A 26,304-nucleotide genomic window follows, 5' to 3' on the forward strand; every position below is an offset into this window, starting at 1 on the left:
AATGTCCATTTGAGTTTTCCATGGATTGATGCTTGCTCTGGTTGAGGTTTAAAGAATGGGATTTTGCAGGGAAAGCTCCGCAACAACAACCCCCCCCCCCAAAAAAAAAACCCACAGTGCTTTGATGTAGAGCTTTAAATCACAGAGGAAGGATAAGCGTGGAGAAACCCTGAGGCATTAAGCCACCTGCTTGTGTCTGAGGTTTGCACAACTGGATTCCTTCTACAGTCTGCATGCAGATAAGTCCATGTTTATCTGTGCAAAAGACACATGTATATCTTATTGCTTCTTCATGCATGCACATAAATCCTGACCTGACGAGGGTATTCATTTAAGGGTGATAACTTCTGCCTTTTTTGGGGGGGGGTATGGCATAGTTAATGGAGCCACATAATAAAAGCAAGCCCCCCCCCCAATTTATGAGCTCACATAAAGAGGCTTTGGCTGCTTCAGACCAGCATAGTGGTAAATGGTAAATGAAATTTTATGGCACTATTTTTCACTGGCTCATGTTAACCAGCCTAGTACCCAAGGCTGTAAATTCCTCAGTCACATTACAATCTATATACACTGTTAAGCTCCTCAGCAAGCAGTTATTTATTTATTTATTTATTTAGAAAGGAGGACACACAATATAAATTATTAACATTTTAGTTTATGACGGCAATGAAACCATTAAAAGAATGGACAAACTATGATACTTATTTATGCTTATGCCTTCCTTCCTAACCTATTAAAAAGTTCCTTGATTTACTTTTCAAATTAAAAAAAAAAGTATTTCTTAATAGTCTGGTGTATAAGCGGTTCTGCAGCCTCAGCATTGTGTGTGGTGTTTATATGTGTCTGAATTTACAGTGGCCTTTGAAATGAGCATTAATAGAGTTCCATTTGCGGACATCAGGATGAATAATCGTAAAAAAGTGCCTGCAAAATCTAGCAAGTGTACATGAGGATGAGTGTTTGGCAAGAGCAGGGAAACTACTTAAATATAATTGAACTCACTTAACAGATTTTATGTATCAGTCAAATGGCTTTGTTGTCGAAGTAAACCCCAGTGTTAGAGAAGATTGCTATCTTGCTTCTCCATCTAACTTATAATGGGCTCCATCTTTTCTGGAACAACATTTCAGTTCCCCCAACTCTTTTTCTTGGCAATCTAGAATTGCCTTATTCATGAGGCTACAAAGTGGGTACAGAAGGGTAAGAACTCTCTGTTTTAACTTCCTCCTGTTCCCCATGCTTTTCCATCTCCCCCGCTAGTGTCCTTCCATATCTCACCTGAAGGAAAGATGCACAAGATTCCTGTGATGTAGACAAATAAACTGAACTCACAAACTGGAAGGAATTATAAATCTGCTCAGCAGAACAGAAGGTATATGTCAATCATGTTCTATCTCTCTTCTCCCACTTATCACCTCATCTGAAATGATCCTCTTGGATATGGACCTATGAGCTCTGTGATACTAGGAACTCTACCATTGGGAGTTCAGAGAAGATGCACATTTATTTTGCGATTGTATGTAAGATTAAACTGCATCAGGAATATTTGTATGATCTGCATGGACTTTCATATTACAGAGAATATCCCCTTAAAACAAAGGCACCCAGAAGAAGTAAGAAGAAATATTCAGATCACAATGTAGGGTGAAAAGATTATCCTGGACACAAGCAATAATGCATTGCTATATTCTTTTTGTCAAAACAAAATAAAAAATTCTTTCCAGTAGAACCTTAGAGACCAACTAAGTTTGTTCTTGGTATGAGCTTTCGTGTGAATGCACACTTCTTCAGATACACTGAAACAGAAGTCATCAGATCCTTAAAAATATTCTTTTTGTGTAAGTGAACTGATGGTTGAGTATTAATACCACAAGAAGATAAATTACATCATTAGTGTCAGGATGCTGTCAGTGGCTCCCAGCTGGTTGCCCAGGAAATTATAAAGACAAGTAAAAGTTTCTTACCTTCCTTTTTTATTTCACTCTTTACAGTGAGAGGCTATAGAACCAGCCTCTTGGATAATGGCATTGTCCCAAGTGAATCTCCACCCCCATCACTCCCACTTCCTCATTCATCATCAACATCATATCCTCTATGGGTGCTGCTAAGTGCCCTCTGTCTTTGGGCTCTTTGCTCACCTACATTTAAGGCTTGCTGAGTTATGGGAGATGGAGGGTCTGGAATGCTTTCTAATGACAATGTGTCAGCTGGGTGTTGTTCTGGCTCTCCCGTGATTTCCCAACTTTCCCCCTCATCTGCCTCTGGGCAGCTACCTCCCTCAACCCCCTGTTGTAAATCTATACTGTCTGTGGCAGAATAATGCCAGCTGATGATTCAGGTTCATCATGGGTTAACCTATCACTCCTATGTTAGGTAGGTGTTCCCTGAGAGGCGGAGCTAGTTAGCGTTCTAAAAGGAGGGGGAACAACCGTTGAAAGGCAGTTGGGGGTTTGGCAGTTGGGTGTGGAGGGTTAGAGAGAGAAAATGAGAGGTTAGGCTTTGGGGAATGTGAGGAAAGGTCATCACCGTTGCTAAAGGGATGCAGGAAATATTATAACGAAGCTGAATTACATGAGAAGAAGATTTGTACGAGTAGTAACCCGAGACATCCATGTTTACAAGTTACCTAATAAAGTTAAATATGCTTAAACATTCGTTGACTCTGGCAGTGTATCCGTACCTTAAGAGGTGTGATTAAGAGGAGAGAACAAAGCTTTCCTGTGGAAGAGGAAACTGTTTGCTTATTCTCCTGTCATACAGAGGGCTGGACAGTGAAGCCAAGTGAGCCTAAAGGGAAGGTGGTTGGGAACCCTGGCAGGGAGATCCCACAGGTGGCAAGAGGTTTTCAAACGTAGAGCACTGAGGTACCCCAGAGACAACTCCCGTGTGAACACTGAAGTATTCATCTTCATTGTCAGTGAAACCCAGGGAGTGTCTCTGTTGTGGAAGTATTGGGGGGGGGGAATAGGATCCCTCACACTGTCTTCGTATTTCTCTTCCTCCTCCTTGGAAGGGTCAGGATGGGGAGGAGGTCTCCACCATTCCTCCTATGCCGAGTCCTTAACAATAGTTTTCTTTAACAGTGGAAGCAGGTTTTCAGATTATACACACCCCTTCTTCAGGCTTTGGTTATGAGAGCAAAAAATTAACATCCAGTAGTCTGGATAGAAACAACTGGGTAGTCAGGCTGATGGTTACTTGGTTGCAGAAGTTTACTGGCCTTTGCTGTTGGCACGGAGATAGTCTAGGTTGAATGCAAATGTGCCATTCTGATGTCATGTGTGATGTTACAAAGAGGATATGCTTTAAGTCTTGGTAAAGCCAGAAACAGTTAACAGTCAGACTGCATCTCAGCTCTGTCAAGATGGATCTCCATAATAGGTGATGAATAGTTTTATTTGGGAAATATATTAACTTTTACCATTGGGGCAACGTTTGCCAGTTTGTAAGCCATCAAGCTGAGGCCAAAAGATATATATTCACAACCCTGTACCCATCATATAATCAACTTTATATGTGACTTTGAGACTGATTCATATAACCACATTTCCTTTCTCCACTTGATAGCAGCTTTTTCTCTGAATTTGAAAAAATAACCAAGAAGGAGAAGATAAGGAACCAGGAATAAGATTTGGATGAGTATGGTGAGGATCTAAGCTTTACAAGTTAGGGGGCTGGGAAGATGATCCAGCATAGGAATGGTGGGTGCTTCATATTATTGAATTCCTGTTCCACAAAGAAGAAGCCTACTCTGGAATAATGTCCAATGCATAATTCTGCTGGTATTATTATTATTATTATTATTATTATTATTATTATTATTATTATTTTATGTGGGTGTACTGGTTTTCCAAATAAAAATTCATCCAAGGTAGCTTACGTATTAAGAATACATCAGCTGCAACTCCCAAAGAGCAATTTAATTTCCAGCTTCTATACAATGAAGTTAATAAATTCAGCAGGATAAGATCCTAAAGCCCTGCTTCCTGTTGTGGCTTAAACATATTCTGCAAGTTCTTCTAAGACAACAAATAAATGGTAATGCAGGGGGTGAGCACATTCCCTGGAAGTAACAGTAGAAGGTATCTGGAAAAAGTCACTAGAATGTACAGGTATTGGGAGACTCCCCTTCTATGGATGGAATACCTATTCAAATGAAGGACAGTATAAGGACATATGATCCTGTTGAACAAGATGTAGTAAGTCACTATGGTTTTTTAGTTTTTTTCTGTGACAGTATTCTATTTTATTTTCTCGCTTGCTGTAGGAAAACCCCCCTCTTTCCTTATCTCTTACTGGAGCCACATATCTGTTTTTCCCACCTGTAGAATCTAGGATCAGATGATATCGGCCTCCTAGCCCGTTCTGAAATGACTCTGCACACCATGAGTACCAACAAATCTGCACTGGTCCTAAAGCCAGTTAGCAGCTATCAGCAGGATTTCTGCGAGGCACAATTATTTTCAAACATTTAATCCCATATGTGATTTTCTCTCATATACTGGGAAAAGCTGGGTTTTTGAAGCACCACAATACCTTGGGTGAAATTTAGACGAATATTATTATGACATCAAAGTATTTGGTGCAGAAGTGGGATAAGAGTTAGAGTGGCTTAGCAGGGATGGGGAAGTTTGATGGTACAGGGGAGTAATGTGAGGTTTTGACCAGCAGAAAAGAAAGCCAGCCCTATCTTCTGGTGAGTCTAGGTATGCTTCAGGAGCCTTCTCTTCAAATCATTAATGTAATGGTTTGCGTGTGTATCTCTAAATTCCAGGATGTGGTGAACTATTGTTTTATTTCAGCTCTCTCTTCCCTTGTTAATATCGTTCATTACATTCATAATCCAAGTCATCCAACCATGTTCTCTGGACAGTAAAATACAAAGGGAAAGGGGGTGGGGTTAAGAAAGATAAAATAAACGATGACAGCAAAAATCCTCCTCCCCCCCTAAAAAAACCCACACATAAAACATAAAACACAAAATCTGAAACCACTTTAAAATCAGCATGAAACCCAGCACAGAGGAAACTGGTGTAAAAAACGGAGGTTTAACTCTGGCACCTAAAAATTGTACTGTGAGTGCTAGGTGAGCTTCTCTGGGGAAGCCATTTCGTGAGCAGAGCGGAGCCAATGAAAAGGCCCTTTAGAAGTCACCTGTCTCACAGTGATTTGTATCCTATGCAGCACTAAGTAAGAATCCCATCAGCGCAAGGATTTCTGCTTGTGCAACAGGAGTTTCCTCCATCTCCTCTCCTTGTGAACCCCCTAAATCTGTTCTACATTTTCTTCCAACACCCTGGAGCACGGGGAGGGCATGGGGCACATACCAGATGCAGAAGGGGAAGGGGAGTCCTGCTGCCCCAATAGGAATCCTTTCATTGACAGAGTACTTACTTAGCACTACATAGGATACAAACCTTTACTTTTAAATATTTTGTTTTAATCCTTATTTTCGTTATTTTAGCAAGTAGCCATCTTGGAAATGGCTGTACATCCGGACTGTAACCCCCTGTACGAAGGTAAGAGGCAAGAGTGACCTTTGTTGCACCATCTCAGGAGGTTGTCTACCACTGAATGCAGTCATTGGACTAGAGGGATGGGAGAACGGTTCTCCTTCCCTGATATGCAATGAGAGGCTTAATTTCTTTTCCAACAGCTTCAACGGTTTGGAGCAAAACCCCTGCTCTACCTCTCTGACAAGGTTTCCTCTTTCAAGAATTCAGAGAAGAGGAAAAGGCTTTGAGGAAACATCCCCTGCCGAAGGTCAGTGGAAGCTGCCTGATGAAGTTGGCAGGCAAGTTCAACCCGTTTGGTGGAATGAGAGAAAACTGTGCAGGTTTTCAAAGCCTTAGTTCTCACTGAGGTGGTAGACCTGTGCCAAGTCAGATTACAGAGGGGAGCTCACATGAGTGAATGCTGCTCTTTCTCTGGAGATACTCCTTGACTTCCTTGGCAGAGGTTAAGCCCAGTAAGAGAAACAAGAACTTTATTTATTAGTTTGACACTACTAGGTTAAAAGCATTGAAGCAGTACATAATACAGAGATTCTCCTTCAGAAGTGCTCTTGACAGACACCACTAGGAATCGTATAACTCTTTTTTCCTGCCAATTCCTACATAGCCAGACAATGTAACCAAGGGCTCATTTACATTTCTTCTTGTCCTGTGCATAGAAAGCAGTTTTCTCTTTGTCCTACCACTTTCCTCAAGAAAACACACTCTTTAGCACTGAATCGGACGGAGCAAATGTCCGCCTGCAGAAAAGCCAATTGCCATTCGCTCCAATTCTGCAATAAATGTTGGGTTTTCCTGGAGGAGAGAGGTAGAACAAGTGGAAGTCTGGATGAGCTCCTACTCTCAATTCCCAGTTGAAAGAAGGAAGTGCCATTTTTAATGCAATGAGTGCAGTCTCTCAGATGGCTACCATAAAAGCAGATGAATCTTTAGGCAGTTATGATGTGTCAGGCTGACGCCATCTTAGAATTTCCTCCCTGGCTACTCACGATACAACACTAGGTCAGGCTTTCCATAAAGCATGATAGAACCAGGGATACCAGAAGCCATCATTTCCTATACTGCCTTGTAGTCTCAAACGCAGTGCAGTTTCAAATGCAGATAATATGCAAGAGTATTTCATATTTTTAGTAGAACCGGCTAAAGAAAAATAACTAACTTTTCGGGATCAAGGAGTGAGAGAGAAATTAGAGGAAAAAACCAATGTGAATAAGCTAGACATCAAGATTTTCTGAACAGAACATCTCTAGTTGCCTCCTCAGTGGCAAAATATAGTTTGTCTCTTGGCAAGAACCTGTTATCAAGAATGCCATCCAACTTGCCTCAGGGCAAAATCTCATGAGATCATTCAGTCTACATGTGTGTGTTTTCTCTTCCAATGATTTTTATTTTATTTTTTTTATTTTTTACCATTCCTCTTTTTGCAGCTGTTCCTCATTCAATGTTACAGGGCAATAATTTGTGCTTTGGACAATGTTGCTGGTGGAAGAATGCCTGGGCAAGCTCCTCTAACCATCTGACAGAGAGGTAAGAATGTTGTCAGGTTTGGCACCAGGATACTTTTGTATGTATATATATATATATATATATATATATATATATATATATATATATATATATATATATATATATATATATATATATATATTTAATTAAATAGATATTTGATTATGAGCAGCAATGCTAATAATTGTTTCATTTTCATATTTTACAAACTTATAAATCTCTGCATTTGGGGCTTCTTGAATTCCACATTGATGTAATGAAAAGATCATAAAACAGCTCAGAGTGTTGCTACAAGGACTTACTGTGTGTTAAGTATAGTAATTTAATTCACTGAAATTGTAAATGCTTGTATGCATTACTATGTGTTTAAATTTGACTGGTTGGTAAGCAAATTCTAGAGAGTTCTCTAGTCATTCTCATGTGATTGACTAAGGTTGGTCACATGGGAGGCAGTGGCGTAGCAAGCTAAACTGGTACCCGGGTGCGGAATTTTTTTGTCAACCCCCCCACGCCCCCTTTTCAAGCAGAATATAATTTTTAGGAAATAAAATAAAATAGTAATACTTGTTCCAGGAAACAGAATAAGGACAAGAAGGGCTGCTTGTGGGCAGTGCCTGGATAGGAAAGCCACAGGGAACCGCCATGTACCCCACTCTGAGCCCCATGGTGGTGGGATGTAAACAGACAAAATAATACCTTCCCATCAGTCAGAAATTCTGGCTCCAGACTCCCAGACAGACCCACTTCTCCCTTTGGATGCCATGCACCCCCAACATGAGGCTCCTGTACCCAACACGGCCAAGCCAGAGCACATGGGAGTGTTTTGGGTGCAGGAACAAGGGACTATGAATCAGCTGGCAGGAAAGGCACTCTGCACATGCTCAGATTCAGCCCCTTTCTAGGAGCTATGAATCGGATGGAGGAAAAGGCACTCTGCACATGTTCAGACTCAGTCATAAGAACCTAAGAAGAGTCTGCTGGACCAGACCAGTGGCCCACGTAGTCCAGCTTCCTGACCTCACAGTGGCCAACCAGATGCCTCAGTGGGGAGCCTGGATCAGCTCGGCCAGCCTGGCGATCCCCATGGCCAGAGCCCTGCATGCCCCTCTGGGTCAGCATGCTGCTGCCACTGTCACCCTTCCTTCCTCAGGGCTGACAGTGAGGAGAAGGAGGAGGAGCCCAGCAGCTGGAAGCAGGAGCGAGCCCAGGCCGGAAAGGGGCGTGCCTACCTGCCTGCCTTTCAGAGTGTGCAAGAGTGCCTCTGAGCATGTGCGGAGAACCCCATTGATGTTCTTGCAGCCGCGCAGTGCTTGAAACTCTCTTAACCATTCTTATGCACCATTGCAGCAGGCATGTTTGCAATAGACAACCTGCTCTGGATCGTTGGGAGAAGCTCCTCCCAACGCATTCCTCGTCTGGAAATCCAGGACAGCCGCACATGCTCAGGAAGCCCGAGCCAGTGTCCAATTCCAGACTCCGCCGCCCTTCTGCTGGCCCAGTGGACAATGCTGTGCCCAACTATCCAGATGTGCAAGGGAGGCGGACCTGCAAATGAACAAAACACAATTACTGACTGCACCTCAGCGCCATTTCCGAACGTACCAGGTCCTTGATCCTGTCTACCGACAGGCCCAAATGCGCAACTGTGGTAGCTGCCCCAATGCGAAAGGAGTGAGGTGCGAATTCATTGGCCTGCTGGCCGCATGCTGCTACTGCCATACGCATTACCACAGCAAACTGATGCCTCTTCAAAGGTGTGCCGTCCTTGTGAATGAGGAGAGGGCCATCCCCAGGAGGGCGAAGGGACAAATATTTCCGGACATCCTTAACTGGACAAGTGCCAGGTTCACCAGTTGCCGGCAGCCTCATCAAGGCGTCTGTGCCCAACTGATCCATTTTCGAATTGTGTATGGTGAGCAACAGCTCACAATTAGCTAATTGGATGTCCTGCAGGAGTAAACCCCTGGAAACTCCACCCTGTGGTGCCTCAAACACCACCTCACCCACACACAGTGCACCAAACAAAGTTACAGAAAATGCTGCCAAAAAGAGTCTCGCCTCATAGGTAGACCAACAAATTTGCCTCAATTTACAGCACACAATGCAAAGCATATCAAAAGTAATTGGTTTTCTGGCTCTTCTCAATTAAATGTTCCTCCTCCTCAATCACAGTAGATTTCCATTGCAGAACTAGATACTAAACAAGCTTCCTATCTCTGCTACAGTGACCATATACTCTCTGAGCATACCATAGGATAGATAGGACTTGGCGAGATAACCACTTTCCCCTCATATTTTTGACAAAATAATTTCTTGGAACCATGCACACACATATATAGTATGTCTTCATCACATCAAGGAAGAACGGAGCAATTGAGCATTCCATGCTTCTTTCTAGAGCATTGCTTTTACAATTGGACTGGTTGCATCTCACCACATTGAGTGCCCCCCCCCACTACCAAGAAAAGTGCTGGGGGACTTTATTGAGAAATGTACAGAGGACAACCCTTTCAACAGAGCCTTTTCAGGCATAATATCAGAAATGTAAAGCATTCAGGAAGAACTATGGGTCACATTTAGCAAGTGTCGCAGGCTCTGATTTCTCACCACTAGATGACTCAACAGTTGGAGATTTCCAGCTTTACTAAGGCCAGCACAGAACACTAGCAGAGTATTATGGTTTGTGTGGTACTTGTTTTTGCAATTTCAAGTGAAGGGCAAAAACTAGATGTTTATTCAGCATCTTCTGGGAAGCTATACATGGTTGGATGAGCTGAATTTGGCTTGGTTGAACACAGGATGTGTAGGTGTGCTGTTAGTAGACTCTAGTTAGAAGCTCATCTTTGAGCTCATGTGAGAGAAGAATTTCTGTTTGTGATATTTAATACTGTTGGCTCATTCATACATGCATGTCACCCTTGCTGCCACAGGTCACATCATGTGTGAACCAACCCTTAGTCTGGTTTAAAATAATCCAAGAAATTCATGTACATAAGTCTCAGAAAATGTTTTTTTTTTTCCTTCCCCCACAATGGTGAGTTTGGGGGTGGGTTTTGTAAATGGAGGAATGTGTTGATAGATTTCAGGTAGCACTCCCTGCTGTTGGTGTTTATCCCTTTGAGTCTTAACTATAAATACCTGTAGCATTTTTGCTGCTTCCTGGAGTCCTAGTAGCAGGGGAGCTGTTTTGACAGATGTCATCTCCCCACTCCATAAGAACTCCTCTTGGGGGTGATGCCTTGTGGTGCAACACTGCATATACATGTGGGGGAGGTGCGGCTCAAAATAATAATAATAATAATAATAATAATAATAATAATAATAATAAATATAGGGTAGAGGTTTTTTTTTAAAAAAAAGATAATTGTTTTTAAAGATTTTATTAGGTTACAAAAGTACATGCATTGTCTTCTTCTTTTCAGGTTCTAGAATCTTGAGAACAAGACTTGTTTCCCTAGTATTGGTTTACTTTTATCAATTAAACTTCTAATGTCTCCATGCTACAGAATTCAAGCAATTTTCTTAGTAAATCTAGCAGATGTTTAAAGATAACTTCTGCCTTTCCTCTCAGCATAACATCCAGAACACTACTGTGTTGTGTTACCGACACATCGTGACAAGAATTAATGAGGAAGTTCTCTCCAGGGCACAACATATTGTGTCCGGAATTATCAAGGTTTCTGGAGACTAATCAAATGATTAAAAATTGTTTTATTTAGAATGGGCCATTGTGAATAGTCAGTCCTTTGCATCTGAGGTACTATCATGGGCCAGCTATGAGGTGTTTCAGTTGCTTGGAATCTGATGAGTACCATGAGAGGTCATGGTTTCCTGAGAAGAGGGCAAGGAGTGGGGAATTATGTGAAAACGTTAAGGTCAAGGCATGTTCAGTACAATCCATTTGAGAACTAAAAGCATTCTTCACCTGGGGAAATCTTGCTCTAGAATTCATGCTTAATGAAATTAACTTCATCCCTTATCCCTTTTATCACAGGAAAGTGGTCGTTGAGGAGAAGGCCCACTGCAGAAAACATCCCTAGGTCAGGAAGGAGCAGAATCAAAAGCCCTTGTTACAGACATGGGGCTGCTGGAGCCCAGGTGTACCTCTTACTGAGAACTGCCTCACTTTGCTAAATTCTCCGGAATATGGGCACATAGGAAGCTGCCTTATACTGAGCCAGATCAATGGACCATCTAGATTATGCAGATTGGCAGAAGCTATCAATAGTTTCAGGTAGCACATCTTTCCCAGTTCTGCCTGAAGGTGTCGGGGAATGCACCTGGAACCTACGGCATGCAAAGCAGATTCTCTACCACTGTCATTTCAACTTGCTTTTCCTTCTTCGAAAGCTCTGCTGACATGAGACAGGGTACTGTGGCATACTCCGCAAACTGGTTCTTTTGGTTTAAGATGCTCCTTGAATGCATGGCTACAGGGCTCTTGAACACCTCCAGGCATACCAAGCAGGTGAAGCAGGACAGCGGGTCTAGCCACTCAGCAGCAGCGGAAGCAGCCATTGCCCCCTCCATGTTCCCGGGAGCTCACCTCAGCCAGTGCCATCTTCTCCACTTCCAAGAGCCTCTGCTGGCAACGCAACAGCAACGCTCACCAACAAACCGGGAGGGAGGGAACTTCCTTTCCCACTGAGCTACAACCCTTCCTCATTATCTTTATGTGCATTATCTTAATACTTTAAGAGTATAATCCTCTTAAAGTTGGACGATCATGGCACTCTAGCCTTGACTTAAAACTAAGGCACATAACCCCCAGCTCAGACAGCAGATGGGGAATTATTATTATTTTTCCTCACAGGAAACTTCTGCTCCTGCTTTAACTCCTAGACATCACCAGGGGAAGGGGATGGTGAGGCCTCAATTCAGAGCAAGCAGTCCCCTGACCCCATCTCAAACTGGGCCAGCAAGGAGATTGAGGCAGGGTCCCACATCCTATAAAAGGAGCATGTGCTGGTGGTAGCTGTTCAGCGCAGACGCAGTTTTAGGGTAGCACTGGGAGCCATGCTTCAGGGGCACCAAAACAATGCTGTAGAACGGAGCCCAAGAGGCAAGGGGGCACCAATTTTTTTGTGTCGCACAGGGCGCCGCTGAAATTTGAGAGCCCAAAGTCTGCTACTTTCTGGAGGGTCATAGATGGGCCGCCTCTGTTCTAAAACACTCCATGTTTATATTTATCAATAGGTCCCTTTGCATGTTACATGTGAGTAGGGCAATCGTAGGGGAAATGTGTGTTTAGGTGCTCCACACAATCCAGATGCCCACAAGCTTCGTCACAGAGAAAGATGGGCAACGCTCTGGTAAGCTGCATGTGGTGATGCTATGGGCAATGCTCAAAGTGTGTCCCCAGCTAACTCCTGATTGTCCTAAACACACACACAAACACACACACACACACACACACACACTTAACTCAGGCATAAGACTGGACACACATGTAACTCAGTCACACACTCTCATGCACAAATTTCACATGTATGCAGCCACACGAATATATCTACACAAGTGCATATCTCCCTCTGTCATACACATGACTTAGACAGGCAAATCAGTATACGGTAAGTCCATGTAGGCACATTTAAGTTGTGCACATTTAACTTTACATGCTTGGCAATTTTTTAAAAAATAAAATAAAATAAAAGGGGGGAAAGGGGGAGACATCTAGGAAAAAAGACTTTGGCAATCCCACTCACCATTGTATCCCAGGTGCTTTGACTATAAGGGATTTTGGCTTTAGGCGCCATCTCTGGAATGCAACTCCCATGTAAGCTGCAGTCTTACTGTATAGGACTGCAGCCTAAGAGAACCTCAGTCTTGCAACTTCACCAAACTACTGAATGAGATGCTATCTTAACCACATGAGTTTTCCACATAATCTGGGGAGTCTCCATGCCTTCAATCGAAATTCTTGCTGGCCACTGGTAATGCCATCAGGATTACTCTTTCTTTACAAGATGGAAGTAAAAAATATTATTATTATTATTATTATTATTATTATTATTATTATTATTATTAGCACTTAAAAATCTTTTCTTTTAGAAACCGTAGCCCGAAGCTTCTATCTCACATTCTGCAAAAAAACAGTGCATGCCAGATCAACAGCATAAAAAAGATGTCCTATGGAAGATGAGTCAGTGAGGCACCTCTCCATTGTGAAGAACACCGCTCAAGAGTTTCTTGTTTGCTTGCTTTTTTGAATCAAACAAATTGTTCTGGCAGCTGCTTCCTCTCTCCACTCCCAGCATCGAAAGATCAGAATCAGGATACTAGTTGATACAAATTCTCGATAATATTCTAAAAATATCTCGGATGAAGGGGCATTCAGCGAACAGTTCCTGCCACTCAGTTATTGATCTAGCTGTTCACAGTACTGTGGGCCTGAGAAGAAAAACTCATTTGGGTCCGAGGGATTTTATGCCACCTCTCTCACTTGTGCTCTCTGTTCTACCCAATAAACCCCTTTCTTTCCATATAGGCATTGCAAGCACAGGCCAAAGGGGCTGCCTTCTACCTTTGAAGGTGGCTTGGAAGCTGCGGTTAGAAGCTGTGGCCTTCCTCCAGACAGAAACAAGTCTCAAAGAGCATACAATTCCTATTTTAGCTCAAGCTCTCTGACTTTGCTTCTAGGCTCAATTTAAAGTGCTGGTTCTGATTTTTTCAGACTTATCTGAGGCCTGCGGACTTCGGGGAGCATCCCTGATATGCACTTTCCTCTTTCCTTGCATCTGCAGTGAAGGTTCTGCGATGCATCCTGCCCTTCTGGGAGGTGAAGACTGCAGGGGTTTCATAGCCTGGCTTCTTCTGTCAAGACAACCACTTAATGGAATGCTCCTGCTAGTGGGGCTTCCATCAGCCTGCATGCTGATGGTTTTCTAAAGTCAAGTTATTATTAGGTGGCTTTTTTCAAATGGGTTTCCTAATAGAAAACTGGATGTGTGTTTAACTGCTGTGTTTGTTTTGAATTTGCTTTATTCTCTTCTATTCTGTTCTGACTGCGGCTGCTTATGGGTGATTTTGTATTTCTGCAGTTTTATGCATCTTTCGCGGTTTGCAATTGTTTCTTTGTTTTAACCAGAGTGCTGTTTTTGGATTCTGCACTGGGGACTGAGAATGTAGCTAATAAATGCTTAAACAAAGCAAAATAAACCTGGTTCCCCCATGCTCGGAGACAGTGTGCTGTAATGGTTAAAGTGCTGAATGGGTTCAACTCCCTGCTCAGCAATGAGACACAATGGATGATCTTGGGTCAGTAACTATCACTCAGCCTAAGCTATTTCACAGGATAGTTGTGAAGATAACATTGTTTCACAGGAACAGGAACAAAGGACCATTGGTCCATCAAGTTCAGTATCATCTAACCTGAATGGGAGCAAATGTCTGGGATTTCAGATAGGATTCTCTCCCATCTCTACTTGGGATTTGACCTGGGCCCTTCCGCATCCAAAACAGATGCTCTACCATGGAGGTATGACTTTGTGCCAAAGCTACAGCCTTTACCCAATGTACACCATACAAAGACTCTGCACACCACCCTGAACTACTTCCAAGAAGAGCAGGTTAAAATTAAGATAGATGAATACCTGTGCTAGTGGAAGGGGTTAATTAGCTAACCTATATATATTCACCTGAATGTATTGTTAGTCCAGTGAATGTATTAAGTATAAAAGAACTTCTTAAGCTTTTCTGTATGAAACTGCTCTGTAAAGCTGTGAACTCTGATCTACATTGCACTGGGAAATGATGACTAAAGTGTCTGGAGATAACAGTAGACCTTACACAGAGAGTAGAACTGTCCTTGCAGAGAGGAACTGTTGCCTAGGTCAAGAGATAGGGTGGCCTTGCTGGAGTGTGCATGAACCAACTCTGGCTAAATGTCATTTGCCTTATATGTACAACAGGAAATGTTCCTTATATGGACAAGAGGAAGTTTTCTGGGGTGGGAAGAGAGCCAGAGAACTGTCTATAAGAACTGCCTGAAAATTGACTAGTTTTGTACTTGCTTGGATGTCTGAACACCGCAAGTACCTCTGCATGCAGAATAATAAATCTTTCTCTCTCTGAAGCCAGAAGCCTCAGGTGTTTTCTGCTTCCATGTTTTCTCACCGGGCGCAACAATGGGAACCCGTAGGGGCAAATAAGGCTCCACTAGAAGCCCACCTTCTCTGGAACAGTAGTATATGGACTTTCAGGAACATATAATAATAATAATAATAATAATAATAATAATAATAATAATAATACCCTACCCATCTGGTTCGGTTTCCTCAGCCACTCTGGGTGGCTTCCCTCACATATAAAAGCATAATAAAACATCAAACATTAAAAACTTCCCAATACAGGGCTGCCTTCAGATGCCTTCTAAAAGTTTTGGAGTTCTTTATCTCCTTGACAACTGATGGGAGAGTGTTCCATAGGGAGGGCGCCACTGCCGAGACGGTCCTTGTAACTTCACTTCTTGCAGTGAGGGAACCACCAGAAGGCACTCGGAGGTGGGCTTAACAATGGGGGTGGATACGCATCTTCAGGAATACTGGGCCAAGGCCGTTTAGGAGTTTAGTTAGTACTAAACTAAAATGGCCTCCAAAAAAAATTCATGCTATTTGTGGACATCATAATTGTGTGGGGTGGGCAGCATTCAGCTGAACTTGTTTTTTCAGGGAGGTGGAATTTGTTAACACCCTTTATCAGAAAACTCTCTTCGGTTAGATTAAACTCTATTGTTAGTTCATATTAGTAGATGAAGGAAGGAAGAGCTGAGAGAGGGTGACTAGATGGAGTAAAGGCTAAGCCCATTGTTTCCTCCTAAAATCTTCTTCTTTGGCTTGTAGCCGAGTAAGATTGTCTTCCATGAACATGGCTCTAATAATGACTGGAGGCCAATTCTAGATCCACACGTCCTTCCACAGTGGGGACATAGGTTTCTTGGTGGAAATTGATGACGGTGAGGGTTTGCCAAGCCTTCCTCTTAGCACGTTTCTCCCTTTCATCCTGAGTTTGAGTGTCTTCAAAGCCAACGACACCTTTGGTAAAGGCTGTTCTCCAATTGGAGCGCTCTTAGGCCAGTGTTTCCCAGCTGTAAGTGTTTATACTACATTTTTTTAGATTTGCATTGAGAGTCTTTCAACCTCTTTTGTTGACCACCAACATTACACTTTCCATTTTTAAGTTCAGAATAGAGTAGTTGCTTTGGAAGATGATAATCAGTCATCTGCACAACATGACCAGTCCAACGAAGTTGATATTGAAGAATTATTGCTTTGATACTGGTGATCTTTTCTTCTTCCAGTACACTGGCATTAATTCACCTGTCCTCCCAAGTGATGTGTAAAATGTTTTGGAGACACCATTGATGGAATCTTTCAATGAGTTAGAGATGGCCTTTATAAGTGGTCCATGTTTCACAAGCATACAGTAAGGTTGGTAGTACAGTAGCTTTGTAAACAACCATTTTGCTTTCCCTGCAAATGTCCCGGTCTTCAATTGGGAGATAGCTGCACTCACAAAGCTCAGGCGGTGCTGGATTTCAGCATCTTTTCTTGTGGAAGATAGCTGCCCAGGTAGGAGAAGTGATCAGCACTTTCCAACATTACCCACTGAGTTGGATTTGTGGCGCTGCAGAGGGGTTGTTCTGTACTTGTTGGTGCAGCACTTTGTTTTTTTGGATGTTGAGTGATAGGCCAAGGTTTTCGTAAGCTTCTATGAAGATATTTAGGATGGTTTAGAGGTCATTCTCTGAGTGTGTACACTCTAAGTTGTCATCAGCATACTGAAACTCTATGATATTATCCTACAATATAAAGATATTGTTATAGATTTAGAGGTACTAGAATTTAAATAAGGTTTGGGGAGTGTCAGTGTGAATTTCCTTAGAGGTAATAGCCAGACTCATGTAAGATAGTCCCTGACAATCCTTTAATTAGCATTTGTGATGGCTAATTAAGTCAGACCCTGTGTGCTGGACAGTGTGTCACACATCCTTAATCCTGTGAAGTCAACATGGGTTCAAAGGTAATGGAGTCAGCCTAATTTCCTCTGAGGTGAGAACCTGGGTGTAATGATCCTTTAGCATGAAAGAACTAGGTGTGAGGATGCAGATGAGTGGGGCTTCTCTGTGTTACAAATGACAAGAGCTTAGGTTAGCAAGGTTAGAACAGGTGGGATGTGACCATTGTTGGGGACGGGCACATGCAGGGCAGGGATGCTGCTTCTTTTGGAAGAAGCTGGCACCAATTGGGATGTGATGCTCAGAGCTCCCTCCAGAGTAGGCACAGGTTGTATATAAACCATATAGCATAAAAACACCACAGTCTCCACTGTATCTCATTGTCCAAAAGGGAGCATAAACCCTGGTATGCACACCTGGAATCTTGCACTGCTCAGAGATTGGAGTGGTACATAACAATATTACAAAACAATATTAAAACCGGATCCACAGTTACGCCTAAAAATCATGGATGGTGCAACTGGTGAGACCATTTTGCTGAGTATTTTTCCAGGGGAGGACTGAAATTCTCCAGTAGCTAATATATATATATTTAAAAATAGAATATTGTTTTGTAAGAAATAAAGGCTCAACTCTCATCTTAGCACGGCCATTCTGTGTTGTTGGAGTCTGTTTCTGTTCATTTCCATATGAGCAAAACACATAAAAGAAATGAATTGGCAACTTTTCAGTGACTGAAATGTACCTGGGATCCAGACTCGAGCTTATAAAAGGACAGCAATGCTATTATTATATGCCGCCACAGGAGAGGGTATTTTGCATTTAATGATTATTTACAGCACAGGTTGATGGACGATGATTCCTAGTTTCAGACCCTGGGATATTGCGCTTCCATATGAAATTTTTACATCCCCTGAAATATTGTGCCATGAGTGACACTTTTCATGTGTTGTGCAAGTTGTCATTTTGCAATGAAGTCTTGCAGCAGGGGGCAAATAAGGAAAGCTTCTGCAGGCTGCACATTTGAGTGCTTCAGCTCGCCTGCCCAAAAACTGCACATTTGAATCTAGGCATCAGGAAAAGAGGTTGCTTTCGCTATTATTTCCAATGACAGCCTGCATTGTTCTGCCTTTGTAGCATCTTTCCTAAGGGGCTATGTGAAGGGCTGACTGCTTATCTGAAGAAACTTCAAAATGGAGATTACTGACATTGATGGCATGGCATCTGGTAATAGCTCTGTCCTTTTCCATTGAAAACACCCATGTCAACAACAGAAGGCTTAACCTGAAGAGGGCACCCAGTTGCAGGACACTTAGTTCAGGTCTCCCATGGAAATGGGACTTAAAAGTTTTGTCCACATCATGCTATTTTAAAATTACTTTGGGGGGGGGGAGCAGCGGGAAGGAAGCTGCTATCACTTCTTTTAGCTCCAATGTACAATTAATCTATGGCACCCACAGTCATGAAGATACCAGTAACAGTAGATGGCTGTAAAATCCTGTTTGTCTTAATTATGTTTTAATGGGCATTGTGTAATGTGTCCTGACGTTTGTATTGTAATGTATGTGATGTGGAAAGTTTTCTGTCTGTTCTGGTGAAAGTTAGGTAGTTTAACTGCTATGTGAGGACTTAACGGACGGCTGTGAGTTAGAATTCTCAGTATGAAAAAGCACCGGAGGTTTGCATGTTTCAGTTGGTGCTGCAGGCTTATGAAGAAGAAGAAGAAGAAGAAGAAGAAGAAGAAGAAGAAGAAGAAGAAGAAGACAATAACAGCAGAGGAAGAGGGTCAGAGAGAAAGAGTTGCTTAAGAGCTGACCATGGTGGTGGCAGCTGATCTTTTCTTCTCCTGCTCCACCTTCCTTTGTAAGAATGTCGTTTTTGGTGACATTCTCTCATTTCTTAAATAATAACAACTGTAATAACAACTGTTGCATGATCCTTCCTGTAGTGGCCAGAGAAGAGCTCCTGCTACCACTCCCCCTCCACAACACTGTGACAACCTAAGGAATTATGCCACATGCCTACCAAACAAGCATTTCTGGGAGAATATGGAAGCCAGCATCTCTCCCTCCCTCCCTCTTTATGCTTAGAAGGAGACAGTGCTTCACTAGGGATGATCAGTCATACTCAGTGCTATTTTTCTAGAAAAAGAAGTCCCACAACTCACCATGTATGCCTCCCTTGCTCTCTTATAATGGCAAAGGTACCCAATTGAGAGGTGCCAGAAGTGAGTTCCGGTGAATTCTGGCTGAAAAAAAGCCCTGGTCATAGTACATTCCATTATTAACATCGAAGGGAGAAAAAAAAAAAAAAAAAAAAACACAACAGCACCTTATTTATCCTATTTCACCCCACCACCTCTGAAAAATAGCCAAAACACCTCTTTGTCTTGCCACTCACAGTAGAGGTAGATACTTTTTGGTAAATCGGACACTGTCCCACCAGCCTCTGTCTGCCCTCCCTTGCCTGCCTTCTTTCTTACACCGGTCCAGGGGTGACGCTGCCTGTTCCAGGAGGTGGCAATGTCTCTCAGCACTGTGTCAGGGGCTAGGCAGAGGAGGAGGAATGGTGGACCACCTCCCCACCCTGACTCTTCCAGGGTGGAGGAAGACAGAAATGTGGTTGTATGAATCAGTCCCAAAGTCACACATCAAGTTGATTATTTGATGGGTACAGGGTTGTGACTGTATATTCATTGGCCTCAACTTGATGGGTTACAAATGGGCAAACCAATCTAAAACTTTTCCCCCAATAGTAAGAGTTAATATATCCCCCAAATAAAACTACCTGTTATGGAGATCCATCTTGATAGAGCTGAGATGCAGTCTGACTGTTACCTGTTTTTGGCTTTACCAAGACTTAAAGCATATCCTCTTTGTGACATCACACATGACATCAGAATGGGATATTTGCATTCAACCTAGACTATCTCCATGCCAACAGCAATGACCAGTAAACTTCTGCAACCAAGTAACCATCAGCCTGACTACCCAGTTGTTTCTATCTAGACTATTGGATGTTCATTTTTTTTGCTCTCATAATCAAAGCCTGAAGAAGAGCTGTGTATAATATGAAAACCTGCTGACAACATCCTGACACACTGTCTCAGTGCTGCCATGTTAGAACTCAGCAGGGAGGAGGAAGAGAACAAAATGAGAATTAGTTTGGCTCCACCTCCTGATTGGCTCTCTAAGGGCTTTTTATCCAGCTGGAACTCACAGGAACTTAGTTCCAGCACCTCTCTGGCTGGTGCCATTGCCGTTATAAGAGTACAAGCGTGGGTTCCAGCACATCTTTTTCTAGAAAAATAGCACTGGGCTCCCTGCCATCAACCCCACCAGTCCCATGGGGAACCAGCCACCACTGATCAACCCCATAGGGTGGCAAAACAGAGGGACATTTGGTTTTTTCCCTTGTCTGCAGACATGCTGACAAATTAGCCAATATTGCGTTGCACATCCATAAGCAGTTAGGATCAAAACTGAGGATCTTAGTGTGGCTTCAGCTAAGACTTTTGAAGTTTTTCAAAGAGGTTTATTTTTTTCCAGGGGACAGTGAGGTCAAAAAGGAAGCATTAGCAGAAGTGGGAGTGGGGGGAATTTTGGACTGTTGTGATTACCAAGGTGCCTAAGGATGTCCTTCCCTAATGTCCTGGAAGAATAAGCATTTAATGTACTAGGGAAGTTCACACGTTGCAACCTTAACCTTAGCATTCAGATTGCTGACTAGGGTAGCCTTTACTGACCACTCTGGGGGAAAATGCTGCCCGTTAAGTCCATAGGCTAAAAGCACCAATCCCCTTTGCAAAGGTCACTAACCATCTGCCTGCAGAAAATTAGTTTGCCCGCTGCCAGCCTGACCCTCATGTGAACTCCAGACCTGAAGATAAAAGGTGCCCCAGTCTATGAGAAAACCCTATGCCACACGGGTCCCACAGTATATAAAATTTGTCTGCTTCCAACCCGTCATTTCTCACTTCCATCCCTTTATAGGTCATGTGAGGGAACTGAAAAATAACCTGTCCCCCACACCCCCACTCCAAGTTAAGTAGAGGTTTTCAGGAAATGTTTCTCCCCTTAGGATTTCACAAGCAGAGGCTTCCCATTTTGATAAATTAACAATGCTGAAACATTTAGGTTCTGTGGCCGCATTCCAACATTCTGCATCCACCGAGTATAGAAAAGTGGTTACTGGAAAAAAAAAAAGTGCCATTTCCAATGCAGTTCTCCTTTTAACTGCATGGGGCTTTCCCCAACGATCTGGATATACGCTTGTAGCATACATGCAGTGGATGACACAGAAATAAGATCTCCTACATGCTATGTTTAGTTTTAGGTTTTCTTCTTCTCGGACTTCCACATGCCCTCCCAGCCAGTTTAAAAACAATCGAGGTGTAAAATCTGCAATTTGAAGTTGCAGGACCCTACACATACACACACACACACACAAAATTTCAAAACAAAAATAATTTTCTGTGCGCACACACACTTGTTTACATTAATACCATAGTATTGGGCTTCCAAAAATTTCCTACCCTTTTCTGCATGTAATTGCATTTACCTAAATTATTACATTCCCATTTTTCTCCTTTGTCATTATAAATTACAAGTGCTATGTCACCCCTGCTAATGTTTTTAATTGTTTACAGTGATTTTTGATGTACTCTATAAAGTTATGCCATTATTTATTAAATTTATTGTCCTCTCGGTGCCTGATTCTCCCAGTAAGCTTCGCCATTTCTGCATAGTCCATCAATTTCATCATCCATTCTTCTTTTGATGGGGTTTTTCCATAAGATCCTCTCTCACACAGCTGTCTTTATCGACTCTGCAGATAAAAGCTGCTTCAGCAAGGCTGGCCCAAGACATTTTTCCTGCTTAGGGCATTTGCTGCTCTTTCCCCACAAGTTAAGGTGCATAATTCTTAAAGCTGGTCAAGGTAGTTTGGTAGCTGAGGCAGAAAAGCTAATGAGCCCCCTCTGGTCCCACTACTGCACGCCCTTTTTCAGGGTTTACACTGACTCAAGAACCACTGGGATGGGCTCAGCTGGCTGGGTCCAGGCTGAGACAGGATGAGTGAAATAACGTTAGTGTATCTCTGAATGATCTAAGGATGGGGAATTTTGGCAACATAGCCCACCCAGGCCAGAAACCTCCCTACTCAGCCAGAGATCTGCTGGATCCCAAACCCACTGAGCCCAGCGGATCTTACTGCAGGATTTCTCCCTGTGTTCAGTGGGCTCTTTCATTCTCTCTACCCCACCTTTCCTAATTGAAAACTGTGGGGATGATTAGGGAGGCAGGAGAGGATATATTATTTAATCATATCCTTCCTAACTTGCGCTAGCAAGTTCCATATCCCAGCAGAGTTCCAAACGTCCCCCTTTTTAAATTACGCAGCGGTTAGCTTGTTGCTGGCTCGTCTGAACCTCACTACTTAAGATCCCTGGTAAGATCCCTTCTAATCCCTCTTAAAAAGAATAGACATGAGAATCTGATTAAACTTAATATAAAAGTTGTTTACTCACAGATTCTTTCAGGTTCACAGATAGATCCCTGAAGGCAGGCTTAGGTTATATATCTGCATGAATTGTCCCATAAGGGAAATAGTCTCAAGTGACTGCCGAGTTCCTAATTCTTAGGGACACAAAATGGAGAACACACACTGATCAGAACATGGAGGCCGTGTGCTCATCCATGCTCGTAACAACAGACCACACCCTCTTCAAGTCACCTGTAGTGGACGTCTGTCCCAGCTCATGAGGAAACAGGAATTCTTCTCCTGAGTGGTACAGAACATCCCCTAACATGTCCACTGTAGGAATGTTGTACTTGACTGCAGTTTTACATCCCACAAAAACATACTATTCCATACCTCTTGGAAGCTCAGATCATTGTCAGGCTGTTTCAAAAGGTTTCTCCCCTCCACTTCCCCACTTTTTATTTTCATTTATAAACTTGCTCCCTGAGTATGCATAAGCCACTACCTTATTTTTTTTTTTTGGGGGGGAAGTCCTGCCTTTCTTGCAAGGTGATAGACCCTATTAGAGGGAATCGTCAACAATGGAACAAACTGTCATGAAAGGTGGTGAACTCTTCTTCAAGCAGATGTTTTCAAGCAGATGTTGGGTGGTCATCTGCCACAGATGCTTCAGTTGAGATTCCTGCATTACAGGGGGTTGGACTAGATGGCCCACAGGATTCCTTCTAAATCCACAAGTCTACCATTCTAATTAAACTCTCAAAATTCTTGACACAGCGTACAGTGCTAAGATCTCTCTCTCTTTCTCTTTCCCTCTCACAGGTGCAATAAGCATTGATGGAATCCCAGTGAGGGACTAAAATTCAGCCCATTATTATAGTTCTTGGCCTGCTGTTCTTATGTGTTCATTAAGACTTCCCTGGGATTTGTATAGGTAATTTCAGTATCTTCTTTCTTCCCAAGATAAAGAAAGAAATGTTTCTAGTCAGTTTGGAAATTCATGCGAGATTGTCAGCTTTATTAATATGTATTCACTTCCAGGGATGCCATTTCTTCGTCTTCACTCATATTGCAAGTCAACCACTGGAAACAGATTTTAGATTGCTCTCACAGGGACTGGATGAGAAATAAAGGAAGTCTGCTGCTGTGGAATGTTCCTGCACCAAGTGGCAATAAAAGAAGAAGAAGAAGAAGAAGAAGAAGAAGAAGAAGAAGAAGAAGAAGAAGAAGAGGAGGAGGAGGAGGAGGAGGAGGAGGAAGAGTTTGCTTCTCTTCCTTAAGAAATTAATATTCTGTGAGCCCATACATTCAACAGTTAAAGTCGTTATTTATGTTGTTTCTCATATTGACCAATATGCAATCCTAGTCATTTTCAGAGTAGACTAACTTTGATCCACTAATAAATTTCAGTGGATCTACTCTGAGTAAAATTTAGTTGGCTACAAACCATGGATTTTCAGAGGGTGGAGTGTGTGAGAGAGAATCTAAACAAACAGGGGAGATTGTGTCTCATGTTTCGTAAGAACTAAGAACTAGCCCAAGAACTAGATTCCTCAGGATGGATTTTGGATTTTGGATTTTCTTAACACAACTGTAAAATCAGATGGCAACCTTCCAAAACATAGCCAAAATTTGGAATTTGTGGGAAGTTCTGTTTCAGTGCCACAACTAAAATGAAAACTCCTACAACTCAGCCCCAGACATTCAGCACATGCACCATACATTAAAAGCACATTGCTTACCCCCAAGAATCTGGGAAATTGTAGTTTACTCCTCACAGAACTGTAATTCCCAGCACCCTTAACAAACTATAGTTAAGTCACCCCACGATAGTCTGGCACAAGATACAAGGAACATCAAGCATTTCACCAAGAAGTGGGAAGGGAGCTTTGTAGGCTATGGTGGTAACGAAGCAAGGATGATAATATCTAATTGGTTCATGATGGACACCAACACTAATTGCACTTTAAATACTTACAAGCAGACACTTTATGTAGCTTCTGCTCCTGCCAAGCTTTTTCTTTCGGGCTTGCTGTGCCATAGTGACAGTCTCGAGGAGTGCTTGAACCATGGCCAGGGAGTCCATCTTCAGGTTCGTGTCCTATGTAGGAAACAAAATCCTGTAGAAATAACAACCAATACTTATATGCAAGGCTGAATATTCCAAAGAGGTGGTTTGCAGTGGGCCCTGATCTGAGAAACTGAGGCGTGACTATTAGGGATTTAGGAACATAAGAGCAGTCCTTCTAGGTTGGACTGAACGCCCATCATGTCCACCCTCCTGTTCCCAGCCAGAAACCTGTCGGAAGCCTGCATGTATTAGTAGGAGTTAGTCTATATGCCCCTGGCCTGCTAAAGAAGAAGAATATGGTCAGATCAACCAGGCCAGCAAAGAAGCCTCTTAAAAGATAGACTCAGGGGGCAAGATCGGATGAGATGAGCAGCTTAGGATGCAGCAGAACTTCATTTCAGTTAGCATTACCAGTAAGTCCTCCAACCCAGCTCAGCTGAAGATACACCAGTGTAACTTGCTCATTCCAGCTCAGCTAGATGAGCTGAGGCAAGCATAAGCCCGCCCCGCCCCCCAGGCATTTTGGAGGCAGGACTTGAGGGATGGGGGCTTAGGCTGGCTCAGTCACGTGACCTGGCAACCCAGAGTAGACTATTATTTTTAAAACTCATTCTCCCTCTGCCAGGAAGGAGTTGCAGCCCAACAACATATCGAGAGCCAAAATTTACCAACTCCCATTTTAAGGAGAAGAAGGTTACCCAAGAGCATGAGAGATACGGGCAACCTTTACTGATACAAAGGGATATAGATAGAGCTGATGCCAGATTTGTTTGAAACCTGGACAAAGTGTCATCTGGTGGTGCCACTCCTATGTTGGTGGACCTCTTTCAGCTTACCTGGGATCTGCCCTTTCATGGTCTGGTGCTGGTTTTCCTGTTGTGTTCACTTATATTATTTTATGCTAATGTGTCTTACTTTGCATTTGAATTGTTTTTGTTTTTACTGGAAGCCACCCAAGGAACTGTTTTTCATTGGGTTGCTTTCAAATATTGTTGAAGCAGCAGTAATAGTAAGTATATAGCTAATGCTTTTCTAGGCTGCGTCAACAGACGTATAGTGTTCAGATCAAGGGAAGAAATAGTACCACTCTATTCTGCCTTGGTCAGACCACACCAGGAATACAGTGTCCGATTTTGGGCACTGCAATTTAAGAAGGATGTGGACAAGCTGGAATGTGTGCAGAGGAGGGTGGCAAAGATGATTAAGGGTCTATGATTAAGGTGAACTAAGCCTCAAAAGGAGCCCTTGAAGGAGCCTGGGTAAGTTTAGTCTGGAAAAGAGGAGACCAAGAGGTGATATGATAGCCATCTTCAAATATCTTAAGGGCTGTCTGTCATGTGGAAGAGCTCATGCTTGTTTTCTCCTGGAAAGGTAGGACTTGAGGACTCTGGAGGATAGGACTTGAACCAATGGCTTCAAGTTAGAAGAAAGGAGATTCTGACTAAGCATTCGGGAAAACTTTATGACAATAAGAGCTGTTTGGCAGTGGAGCAGACTCCCACGAGAGGTGGTAGACTCTAAGATTCTATGATTTTATATTTCATTTAATGTTTAAATTAATGGATTCTTCACTGTCTTTTGGAATATGTGCCTTCCTAATGCAGGTTTTAGGGGTGCATGAAGTTAAACGATTTTCTAAGCCTTTTAACTTTCTATACACTAATCTCCAAGATGTGTGTGCTGTTGAAAATAGGAGACCAATGTTTAGAGCACAGTTTTGGGGAGCAATATGATGTGGCTAGCATGCTGAGTCAGATAATCACACCAGCTTCAAAACA

General features: G+C 42.6%; 2 long non-coding RNA genes across 2 annotated transcripts; one reads left to right on the forward strand and one right to left on the reverse strand.

The window, feature by feature from the left end:
* The first annotated feature begins 3,302 nt into the window (after positions 1–3,302).
* Positions 3,303–7,032, forward strand: LOC117049378. The gene is made up of 3 exons (XR_004426978.1): positions 3,303–3,381; positions 5,657–5,763; positions 6,941–7,032. It is a non-coding gene; the product is annotated as an uncharacterized LOC117049378 (long non-coding RNA).
* Positions 7,033–23,444: 16,412 nt separating this feature from the next.
* On the reverse strand, positions 23,445–24,563 carry LOC117049368. The gene is made up of 2 exons (XR_004426973.1): positions 24,434–24,563; positions 23,445–23,612 (listed from the first exon to the last, which is right to left on the reverse strand). It is a non-coding gene; the product is annotated as an uncharacterized LOC117049368 (long non-coding RNA).
* Between the last annotated feature and the right edge of the window lie 1,741 nt (positions 24,564–26,304).

This window comes from Lacerta agilis, chromosome 7 (assembly GCF_009819535.1).
Source record: "Lacerta agilis isolate rLacAgi1 chromosome 7, rLacAgi1.pri, whole genome shotgun sequence".
Classification (NCBI taxonomy): Eukaryota; Metazoa; Chordata; class Lepidosauria; order Squamata; family Lacertidae; genus Lacerta; species Lacerta agilis.